Raw genomic sequence first — 12,378 nt, forward strand, 5'->3', positions numbered from 1 at the left:
TTAATGCGAAAATATAAATAGACGTGGAGACAGATACACAGACAGACAAGGGTGCTTCAATCGTCTCTCAACCACTTCAGAGCGAGACTAATATAATTATGGAAACACACAAGCAATGCACACAGGATTATCAAACAATCTAAAATTTCAATAAGAAGGTGAATGTATTGTCGTGTTCAGGGGGTTTTCTCCTACCTGGATGGATAGCTGAGTGATTTCCCTTTGGAGGCGAAGAGCTAAGGTTCTCGGGAGATTATGGCTCATGCGGGATGGGAGGGCGGCAAAGGCATGTAGCAGACGGAGGCACAGCACAGAGGTTTATTCCTGAACCCATGACAATCAGACGACACAAGCAACTTAATTATAAACTAGCATAACCCGCGCTCTGCGCGACATGTTGGGGTGGGTGTGTTTGAGAAAGGAGCTGATGCAGAGTATCAGTAGTAATTTTACTTTAATGCAGTAAGTGGAATACGATTTCACTGTTTCAGAACCATTTTATTTACTTTTTTTGTACCATGCACCTCATATGGTCTTTGAGATAATGTAAGCCGAATATCACGTTACTCGAGCGCAGAACAAAGTCGAAGATAGCGCGACACGAAACCACAAACTCGGAAATAATATATAAGATACGGGGTTTAATGAAAATAATTCAAACATTTACAATAGTAATCATTCAAAATTTAAAAATAAAAACTCAACGTGAGGTAAAACGAAATCTAATTTTGAGGTGCCTCCACACAGACTTTGACACAGACAATGTGACAGAATAATAAAAGAAAAATTCCTCCTTTACCCCAGCACTTAGCTTTGTGCCCAGAGATGAGTTTCTGGAGCTTGATGTTCATCAAACCGCTTCATCAATGCGTGGGAAAATGCGTCCAAAATGGCGCCCAGCCGCTCTCTGGGTGGGAAACGTACAGGAGGCAATTCAGGTGGCAATACTCAACACCAGGGCTGAGAAACCGCCGTGCAGCTTCTTTCGTCGATCGCACTTGCCGATGCCGCTGCTCTGCAAAAAGTCGCCGTCTTTCCCCGATGGCATAACATGATGCTTTGAGGCTGGTCTCACATGACCCAGCAAAGTCAATGGCCAGCGTCTTGCTCCACCATGCGTGCCAATTCGCCTCAGCACAAACACCAGAATCGTGCAGCCTTCACTGCGTTGAGAGAAAGCCAGCCGTAATGCCCTTCTCTTCCAACTGCCATCTCTGCCTCTCGCTTTTGTCCCATTCTGAACCTCTTGTTCCGACTGCCTTCTTATCGCACAACACGAGACTCTCATCCTAACCTCACTCTCCTCCACTTTGATGTCACACCCATCAATCATCCACTCCGGGAGTGTGGTTTGCTAGTTGTAACCCCTGGAGGTGGGGTTTCTTGCTTGCTTGGACGTGCAGCTCGGTTGTTGTTGTTTTAAGGACATGATCTCTTTTTATCGCCCGTCTTGAATGCAAAAAACATAGGAAAAGGTCACAGGGGGCAATCACATACTGGGAGAAATTATCCTTAAGCCCTACCTAATTAACACCACACCACTCCCCGTGTGCTGACACGTAACACTTAAGCTCACAGTTTCCCAACTTAATTTACATCGAGATGTCTCCTACACGTTCATGGAACAAGCAACTCTATACTATCCTGTCTTTCCTATGAAATTCCTCCATCTATCCCACAAACACAACAATATTATTGGTGCAGGAGATCAACACAGAAAATGTAAAATAAAAACAAGTACATTCTATAATGTATTCAAATTGGTCCATCCCCATTTCATTGGCACAAAGCGTTACACCTCGTTTTCAGACTGCCACTTGGTTTATCAATATATGATTAGGGAATAATGTTTAGTTCTAAATGGCCTGAAATTCAGCCAAGATGCTTGTTCACAGTGTGACCTGATTATTTTCTTTTCTTTAGTAAATTGAGGTTCATGCAAGAGCAAGATGACCGAGAGTAAAACGGAAAAAAAATACTCAATGGTGCAGTTGTGGCAGCTGTTTGACACAATCAGCAAGGGAATGAATGAACAGGAAAATAAAGAAAAATATAAAGTCACTAATAAGTAAAAGGATTAAGTTAAGTTGTGGAGGGTTAATGGGGATATAAAATATTGCAGATAATTATGGGGGGGGGGGTGGGGGTGCGAAATTAAATAGTAGTGCACAGTCTGCTGGAAGCCCTGATGGGAAGAATGGGATTGAGCGGCCTCAGAACGGTAGTTTCACAAATGGGACAGAGGAGAAACAAAAGATAAGGTATGCAATAAGCATTGATTCTGGGAGATTAACCAGGAAGGGGGTGACTGAAAAAAATTGATGCATCCTGGAGTTTCTAGGGAGAGTCAGAGGGTTGGAGGATTTATAGAGCAAAGGAAGTTAGGCCTAAGCGATTGGGTTGTGTAGGTTCATCGACAGCGGTAGGTATAACGAAGTCGCTACATCTCAACTGTTTCTCCTTTTACTGGGCTAAATCTAATATTTCCGTGTGTGTGTGTGTGTGTGTGTGTGTGTGTGTGTGTGTGTGTGTGTGTGTGTGTGTGTGTGTGTGTGTGTGTGTGTGTGTGTGTGTGTGTGTGTGTGTGTGTGTGTGTGTGTGTGAGAGTGTGAGTGTGATGGCACCTGTAACCTGTGTAACATAAGTAAGATTTTAGAAGGTTATTGGGTTAACTCTCCACTGTCTATCTTTTGATAAATATTTGCACTTCTTTTTCTGCACCCACAAATTCCTTGCTTTCCCCTGCTCAACATTTTGTGGATAAACCCATTAATGTGCCACATTATTTTCCTCACCTTGCGATGTCAATAAATTGCTTGTTATAAATGCACCCAGCTCGTTTTCGTCTTTTCCTTCATTTGTCCAGCATGGTCTGCATATAAGCTTAGCTGGAGATTATAATTCCCCAACGGATTCGCTCTCACATCAGCCTGGCGTTGTGCTAGCGGTCAGCTCAGCTCCCTCAATCAGGATCCAACGAGTAAAAAAGACATAACATGTCATTGCCCCTGCAGTTTCAGTAATTTTGCTGTACTGAGATAAAGAGAGCACATATTTATGAACAACTAAAATGGCCGCCAATCTACCAGTCGGCCATCTTTGATTAGGTCACAAAATAAAGTGAAGTGCACATCTATGCCATCATGTACTGTGATTTTTATTTTTTTTATACACCGTCAAGGCTCGCATGAGAGCTAAAACACAGAACGTACAACAAGGGGAGTACGACAAGAGAGGTAGGAGAGGGAACCGGAAGGACAAAACAGTGGGGAACATGAGGAGATCTGTGGAAGGGAGAGGGATGGGGTGGGGTATACAGGATATACAAGAGGGACACTATAGGGACTTTAAGGTCCTTACACTACTAGCTCCTCTCTCCTCTCTCTCTCCCCCCCTTCTTTCTCCCCCACATCCATCCTTTCTCTCGCTCTCTTCCCCCTCCGTCCTGTCTCCCTAAACTCCTTCATTCATCCATATCTCTCTCTCTCTCTCTCTCTCTCTCTCTCTCTCTCTCTCTCTCTCTCTCTCTCTCTCTCTCTCTCTCTCTCTCTCTCTCCTTCCCCCTTGAATATTCCGGTCAGTGAAGCGGTGTTCTATTTGCTCGTATATAATAGAATAGACATGCTGCTGTTTAGCGCAGAATTTCTGGAAGCCATCTTGGAGTATGTGTGAGATGGTGCCTTTCAGTAAGTTGCGTTGCAACTATGGGGCAGAACGTTTTGCGATTAACTTCATTAACTGCTGAACCGAGGCAAAAGAACACGGTCTACGCTTCCACGAATGAGTAGTGATTATTCATAGTTCATACGATGATTCGTTTTCAGCCGTTATAAGCTTGAGTCGCATGATTTATTCAGCGAGGCAAATCAGCCTTGCTACATTGGCGGCCTACAACTCTGTTTGTATGGCAGCCAGTGGGACTGTGATTGCATTTAATTGATTGGGATTGATGGTGAGTGGTATGAGGGCCGATGAAGGGGGACTGGGTGGGTAACCCTTACATATTCTTTTTGTTTTGAACAGTTCAGCGAAACTCATCGGCCCATCCTCACTTCTTCATGATCGAAGAGTCATGGTCGGTGAAGGATCAAGGTCTGCTTTCTTTGAAGTCCCACGTTCTTGTGGGGTTGGCCTAGGGAAGTGTGGCTGAAGTCTTTCATGAACTGGCTGGTCAGGCGTGACGTTCGACTAATGTTAGGACAGGAATTTGTAATTTGCCCAGGGTGCCAACAATATCTTTCCCACTCTTCACGAAGGACACAGTGGGGTTTTTAACATCCACCAACTAATGTCGGTGATGGGACGCTTAGTTTAATGTCCATCGGAGGGATGGCGCACACATTGATGAATCACCCAATCTATAAAATACCGGGATGACAGTTATAGATAGGTCGGGATTCAAATCCAAGCTAGAAAAGTAAAAGCAGCACTGAAAGCGGCCATTGATGCCCGGATACATGGTGGTCTCTCTGTCTTCTACTGCCTCCTTTCTGGTCTTGCACCCTCTGCTCTTTTCATATTTTTCCCCCTCAGGTTTCCTTAGGATGCACAAGGTCAACGATCAACCCCATTCTGTTGAAATTATCTAAATCCAGGATCACTGCTCACCTCCATTCATTCGATCCTACTTTTCCCCGTCTGTGAACTCAACTTCAACATTCTCTTCAATCTCATTCTTCTTTCCAGGTCTTCTAGACAGCTGTTCACCACCATCTGAGATCATCCCCACTCCAAAATCATGATATTTTTAATTCTCACCCTCATTAGCCCTGCTCCCCGCTCCACTCAAAGCCTTCCTCCTTCTTAATTTGGTTTTTTTTTTTTTCCTCCTGAGAGTTTCCTTTTGTATCCATCTTGTCCACCTCATGCATGCTCTCCTCCCCCCTCCCATTCCCCCCAACACCCATTGCTTGTCAAAGTCTCCCTCAATCTTGTCCTTCAACTCTGCTGTTAGTGTTTCTCCTCACCTCCCCACCCCCAACCCCTCTTTGTTTCTTTTTCCTGTTACGTCATGATCTGTTCAGTGTACTAGTTTTTCCATGAGCTTAGACCATGTATACAAAACAAAGTGTGCACTTATTGTTGTTGCCATCAGGGAGTCGTTGGGATTCAGTCGCTACTTTTGTACCCAGAGTCGAGGCTCTTGGAAGAGCTAGTACTTGTACGGTGATTGGATCAGGACATAACAAGCCAAAAGAAACAGTAGAGAGAGGGGAGAAACAAGGACAGCATAGTTGAAGGTGAAGATAGAGGCAGATGTGGATAAAAATTTGCGTGTGGAGGAATGGGGGGCAGGAGAGGATGCATGGGGTGGATAAGGCGAATACAGAAGAAAACTCTCAGAAAAGGGAAAATTGGAAATTTGGAAAGAGGAGGACTTCGGGTGTGGTGAAGGGAGTTGGGGGGGGGGGCATTACCAAGGGTAGAGAGATCATGGTTTTGGATTGGGGATGATCTGACATGGTGGTGAACAGGTGTGTTGAAGACCTGGATGGAAGAATGATGTTGAAGAGAATGGTGAAGTTGGTTCCAGAAGTAAGAAAAAAGAGGAACAAATGAGTGGAGGTGAGCAGTGCTTCTGGATTTTTGGAGTTTCACCCAAAAGGGTTTGATGGTGGACCATGTGCCCTGCAGAAACCTGGGGGAGGGGTGGACAAACCACAGAAAAAGCAGAGGGTGCAAGATCATAAAGCAGGTGGTATAAGACAGAGAGATCACCGACCTGTCAGCGATGAAGTGATTGGCCCATATACTCAGCTTCAGCATGGGAGATTCCAACAATCTTGAAAGGCTTTGTTTTCCACGGTGTTAACCTGAGCAAGATGTAAGGCAGGGGACCCAGCCCAGAGGGGAGAGCAGTTCTTCATCAAGCCGCGGATGAAAGCCATTTCAGTGGATCGGTGTTCAGGTGTGCCAAGGAAGGATGCCGAGTCAGCGGCTGGCTTTGGAGACTAACTTTAAGTTGCGGTTTGCCCAAGAAAGATTATGGCTGATAGTGAGACCAAACAACATGTTTATAACATCCCTCTCAGCTCCCGTAGCTCTCAGCTCACCCCTCCCAACATGATTAATACTAAATACCATCATTTTACACTTACTCTATGCTTGGTGTTGACTTAATGGTTTGGGTGGTGGGTTTGGGATCCTCGGATCCTGAGTTCAAATCTCACTCAACTGTTGAATTAATACCAGGTGAGGTTGACTCTGCCTGTCATCCTTCCGGGGTCGGTAAAATGAGTGCCGGCTTGCTGGTATCCTGTGTCGGAGTGGTGACCCGTCCAGGATTGTGCCCAATGGCCAAGGAGACTGCTTAGGCAGCACCAACGCTCTGCACAGAGTATGATCCCAATGGATGGATGGAAACTTACTCTGCACATTCAAAAGTCTCAGATATGACCTTCCCATTGGTATCCAGAAGCACCCAATCGAGATAAACAGTCCATTCACTGGTAGTAATCTGTTGAGTGTTTGTGTTGCAAACAACCGTCCACTCGGGTCTTGCAACGGTCCAGATGGTCGGGATTTTCCAGTTTGAGCGCCGATCTCGGACCTTGATTTCGCAGATGATGCAGTCATCTTTGCGGAGACTTTAGATATCCTTTTGGGGGCCCTCGAGGTGCTGAATGAGGAGTCAGAGCCGCTGGGATTATGGGTTTCTTGGGTCAAAACTAAGATCCAGGCTTTCAATGACATCTTGGATTCTGCTGTCCTGTCTGTGTCTGTTTGTGGTGAGGATGTTGAGGTCATGGAGAGATTCACTTACCTTGGCAGTGATATTCATGTCTCCTATTGGCTGTGAGTCAGAGGTCAATAGACGTCTGGGTCGGGCCTGGGGAGTCATGGATTCACTGGATCATGGGGTGTGGCGCTGCCGGTACCTGTGTGGGAGGACGAAAGTCCGAGTCTTCAGGTCCTTGGTGCTTCCAGTCTTGCTCTATGGATGCGAGACTTGGACTCTGACCAAGGATCTGAGATGGAGACGTAATTCCTTTGGTACCAGGTCTCTTCGGAGAATCCTTGGCTATCGCTGGTCGGATTTTGTGTCCAACGAGCGGTTGCTGAGAGAGACTCGGATGAGATTTGTTACCTGCATAGTCCGTGAGCATCAGCTGCGGCTGTATGGACATGTGGTTCGTTTTTCTGACACTGATTCTGCTCACCAGATTCTCTCAGCGAGGGAGTCTCGTGAGTGGAGGAGGCCAATGGGCCGACCACGTGCCTTGTGGTTACAGCAGGTTGACCGGCATCTCAAGGACATGGGGATTGGCCTGGCGTCTGCCTGGGGGATGGCCAGACAGAGGCCCCTGGAGTAGCAGTGGAGAGTGGACGCAGCGATGCGCTGTTCTGGCACATGCTCCCATACCTGACCTATCTCCGAGCTGAGAAAGTTATTTCAGTCTTTTGTTGTGCAAACGCATAGCCCTCTCTATCAGGAACTTTTCAAAGTATTTTCAGATTATTTCAGAAGCTTGGCGAGCCATTTAAGTAAAAATACTCATCTCCAACACACAATATACTTTTTGATGCCCTGAACGCTGACGTTTCCCAGGGTTTCTGCGCATGCATGCCAAGCATTCTGGGGGCAGAGTCCATCATTTCAAAGTCACGTGTTGGTTCGGCGCCAACGAATCACAATGCAAACCATAAATACTTGAGTGCACTCCGTACTGTGGTGCGGTTCATTATCATGTGACAGGAGGAAGGCATTCCCATAGCTTTTGCCTTTGACAGCCCTTTTCTGAATGTTTTCAGTCCCCTGCTACCTGAAAGAATGTGATTGTCACATTAGTAATCTGAAATATGTAAAAATCCAGCTTTTCAACTCTTGTGCCATATTCTACTTTGATTGAAGGGAAATCCTTTACTACCTTTACTACTCACTGAGTGACTTGTATTTAAGCATAATGGAACACTTCCCAGATGCTTTAGCCGTTAAAGGATAAAATAATTTGAGGAGGATCCCAAACATTTCCCCTTAAATGACTACATTTAACCTGTAGTCATTTAATGATCTGCAGCTCGGTGAATTTTATACAGCCTTGGCGAATTTAAGTCAGCATGAGCATTTGAAGAGGGTGACATGAAAATCAATCTGATATTATATTCTCCCATCCATCCATCCATCCATCCATGCAGAATTTCCTACCAAAGGCATAGAGTACAACGCAAGGCAAGCAATGATTTTTAATGAAATGATCACATTTAAGACGAATCTACAAGCACTCATAGACTTTTCCTTTCAGCGTGATAATAGCCTCAGGCTGTGCCTCCTGGGAGGATTTGGAGAAAAGCACATTAGCCTTGGTTTCCAATCTACTTGACATTCTCCTTGGATACTTATGAACATATTTTATGCAAAAACTCATCTGTGAACTTGCTGCTCACTTACTGGAATGTATTCCTACAGAAGGGCAAGTTCTTTTAAGTTTATATCTCAAAACTTTTATACTTTTAAAGGAGGATGATTTGTTTTACGCCTGAAATATTGATATCTTCACATTGCAGATACATTAATTTTGAATATTCTCAGATGTTTTAATACTGCCCCACCGGTTTGTTTCTGCTGCTTACACTTTTATCAGTCTTGCAATATTTGTGATGTCCAGATTGGTTTTCATGCTTCTCTTTGCAGTATTTATTGAAGCAAAAGTTTTGGAATTCTGTGAAATAACGACTTGTTTCAAATTGCTAAACCTTTTAATGTTATTTAATGGGTTTAACGATTTTGTATTCCTATCTAAGCCATTGGCTCATGTTGGTGATAATCCACATGTTCAAATCCCACATGCTCAACTCTGCGTTTACAATGGCACCGGGCCCACACTCAGAAGGGGTCATAACGACCAAAGTTGTTCTGTAAGTGTACACATCGTGAGACATTTCAATTACTCTTTTTCTTTAACGGCCACAATTATTCCCACATTTGTGTGGGGTTGGTCAGGGGAAGCTTGGTCCAAGTCCCTCATGAAGGGCTGGCTAGGCTTGACCTTCAACTACGGTTACGGCAGGAATTTGGCCATGGTGATGGCGACAGCTCACCTACTTGTCGTGAAGGACAGCATGAGATCTTTAACGTCCATAAACTAATACCAGGAGACAGGAAGCCTGTTTAATTGGCGGCACACACATTGATGAATCGCCAAACTTGTGAAACACCAATATGACAGCTTATAGCTTGGTTTGGATTCAAACCCAGGCTAGGTAGCTTAGAGGATAGTGTGCAAACCTCAAGGACATCCTGCCAGCCCCATCACGATACATTGAAATAACCTATATCGTAAACACACTTATTGAATTTAATGCTACTTTAAAAAAAAAACAACACTATATGAAATATGTGCAGGGAGGGGGTTATTTTTTCCATACGGTCCTTTTGGAGAGACATCGTGAGAGTGTGAGATGTGTCAGGATTGAAAGACATGTTCCACATGGTGGACCAGTTTGTGATTTTACCCAGATCTGCAGAGAGTGAAGAAGCTGCTGCTTGCCGATCTGAGGGATGACAGATGGTATGACAGAGGGTGGAGTCATCAACAAAGATATTAAGAGGATTTTCCAGAGAGTCAGAGAGATCATTGATGAAAACCAGAAAAAGAACAGGGCCCAGAACGCTACCTTGAGGAACTCCAGCCTGGACCCAAAGAGGGGATGAGAGAACTCCATTTAGGGCCACACGTTGACTGCAATAGGAGAGGAAGTCTGCAAGGCATGAGTGGAGATGGCCTTGGATACCATAGGAAGAGAGTTTGGTGAGCAGGGCAGGGTGCCAGACCATATCGAAAGCATGCAATATGTCTATGGAGATGGCTCTGATCTCATTTCTGGCATTGAGGACCTCCATCCATTGTTGGGAAAGCAGGAGCAGCAAGTACAGGGTAGAGTGACCTGGTCTGAATCCAAATTGATGATCAGAAATCAGGCCATTGGAGAAGAGGAAGGAATTAATGTTGGAAGTGATGATGGACTCCATAACCATGCTGATGATCAGGAGAAGGCTGATTGGTCTGTTGTTGCAGGGATCTATTTTTGCTCCTTTTTACGCACAGCGGTAATGTTTGCTGATTTCCAAACAGAAGGTAGATGAGGCTGAGCAAATGGGAGGGTGAATAGAACAGAGAGGGTGAGCAAGAGCAGCAGAGCTGGGTTTTAGAACACGTTGGCTGATGCCCTCTGGACTGGTTGCAGAATCGGAGTTGAGGTTTGACAGCAAAATCTCCACCTTTTTAGGAGAAAAGGACACAGAGTACAGGAACAGTTGGGTGCGATTGGGTGAGGTGGGTACAGAAAGCGATGGGTTTGGGACACAAGATTTAGAAGCAAACATGGAGTTTAGGCATTCGGCCTTTTCGCGTGCAGTGTCAGCTGTGCAGCCATTTGATATAAGGGAGGGGAAAGAGGGGGACATATACCAGAAACAGACTTAATGAGAAGGGCATTCGGTAGAGCGCATACCTTCGCCATGTAATGCCTGATCCACGAGAACATATCGGGCTTCACACATTTTTGAAATATGATTGTTTTTGGCCCTATCTCTCAATGGTGAAGAATCATTTTAACATTTGCCTAATTTTCGTATCCAGATCCGGATTTGGATCTTCACCAAAGTGGAATCAATTCATCTTTGCTACACACCCAACCTGTCCACCAAGTTTCATCCAAATCCGTCTACAACTTTTTGAGATATCATGCTATTTTTTTTGTTTATCCTGATCTCACAATGGTGAAGAATCACTTAAATAATTATCAGATCCGGATCCGGATTCACGCATCTGTGTAAGGTGAGGAGGAGCCGTACTCATTCTCCTCTCTTCCCTCTATCTACTTCCTCTCCTTTTCCTCTGTACATTTCTCCAGTATGATTGATGGCTACATCCTGTGATTAGCATAAATAAGAACATAAATAACAAGTGGGCTCCTAAAGCATTAAGAATAACTACTGTTCTCTTGTGCCTTTTCATTGTGATTTATGTCCATCCATTGTAAATATATGTTCATGATTGTTATTGGAAATACTTGCCATTGCTGATTGAATAAACCTTGTTGTGCTTGTTGAATAAATGTATTGGTTGAACTGCTCAACGTTTCCGGCCTGCTCGCTTTTGTCCTTTCCTCCATTTGTCCGACATCTTGTTTAGTTTAGTTAGATGTTTAGTTTAGTAAGTTTAGTTAGATGGGAAGTTTTACCCCATTGATTGGCTCCGTGATTAGTCAACAGCCATCCACAGTTGGCTTGATCATACATAAGAAATCGATGGGTGTTTGTTGAGGGCGTGACCCCTAATTGGGGCTGTCGTGCCAATGGTACCCGGAGGCCTCAGGACCGGAGGTTGGGTAAAGATCCGTGGAGCACCCTCCCGATCACCCCAGACTCTGGATCCATAACAATAGATATGTATATAATATATATATATATATTATATATATATATATATATATATATATATATATATATATATATATATATATATATATATATATATATATATATTTCTTCTTCTTCTTCTTCTTTCGGCTGCTCCCGTTCGGGGTCGCCACAGCGGATCATCCGTATGATCCGCATAGTGATTTGGCACATGTTTTACGCCGGATGCCCTTCCTGACGCAATCCTGGTCGCCTCTTACAACACAGGGATATGGTACACCTATTTTAACCGGGGTATACACCGGCCCAGTACACTGGTACTCATTTCGCCGACCTCGGAAGGATGACAGGCAGAGTCAACCCCCTGGTGTATTAATTCAGTGGCCCAACGGGGCTTGAACTCAGGACCTTTTGGATCCCAAGCCGCTGCCCTAACCACTGCGCCAACACCAGGCTCATATATATTGTTGTGGTTGAGGAAATTCGCAAACCACCATTCAGGTCCCGTAGGTGAGATATCTCTGTAAGTATATGTGTAGTTAGCCCCAAACCCGTTGTTTAGAGGGAATAAATGTCATTCATTCGGGCTGCGATCCTTTAAGATAGCCGTTTTTCTGTTCTATCTTTATTTTGAACCAACCACGTCTCAACCGCCATCACACAACAACCACCAACCGCAACGCCGCTTCACAACAACAACAACGCCAACAGCCACGACCTTTACCGTCACAACTCGCTCTCGCAATTATCGCATCACCGCCATGCCAAGCGTCACCGTGGCCAGGGACCACCACAATAAACCCTCCACCACCTTCACCTCTCCTCCTTCTGCCGCCATTCCCGCACCGCTTGTGGGCACCGATCCTGGACTCGTACAGGGCACGCGCCGAGCAGCGGGTGCAAAAAGCGGCCTTTCCGGGGAAGTCGGATCAGGAATGATTCACGCCCACTTCTGTTCCGTCCTATCAGCGAGCGCGGGGAGATTTGGCCCCGCCTCCAGGCGCGTCGGAGTAGAA

Source organism: Eptatretus burgeri, chromosome 3 (genome assembly GCF_056783735.1).
Source record: "Eptatretus burgeri isolate ZD-2024b chromosome 3, Ebu_testis_v1, whole genome shotgun sequence".
Lineage (NCBI taxonomy): Eukaryota > Metazoa > Chordata > Myxini > Myxiniformes > Myxinidae > Eptatretus > Eptatretus burgeri.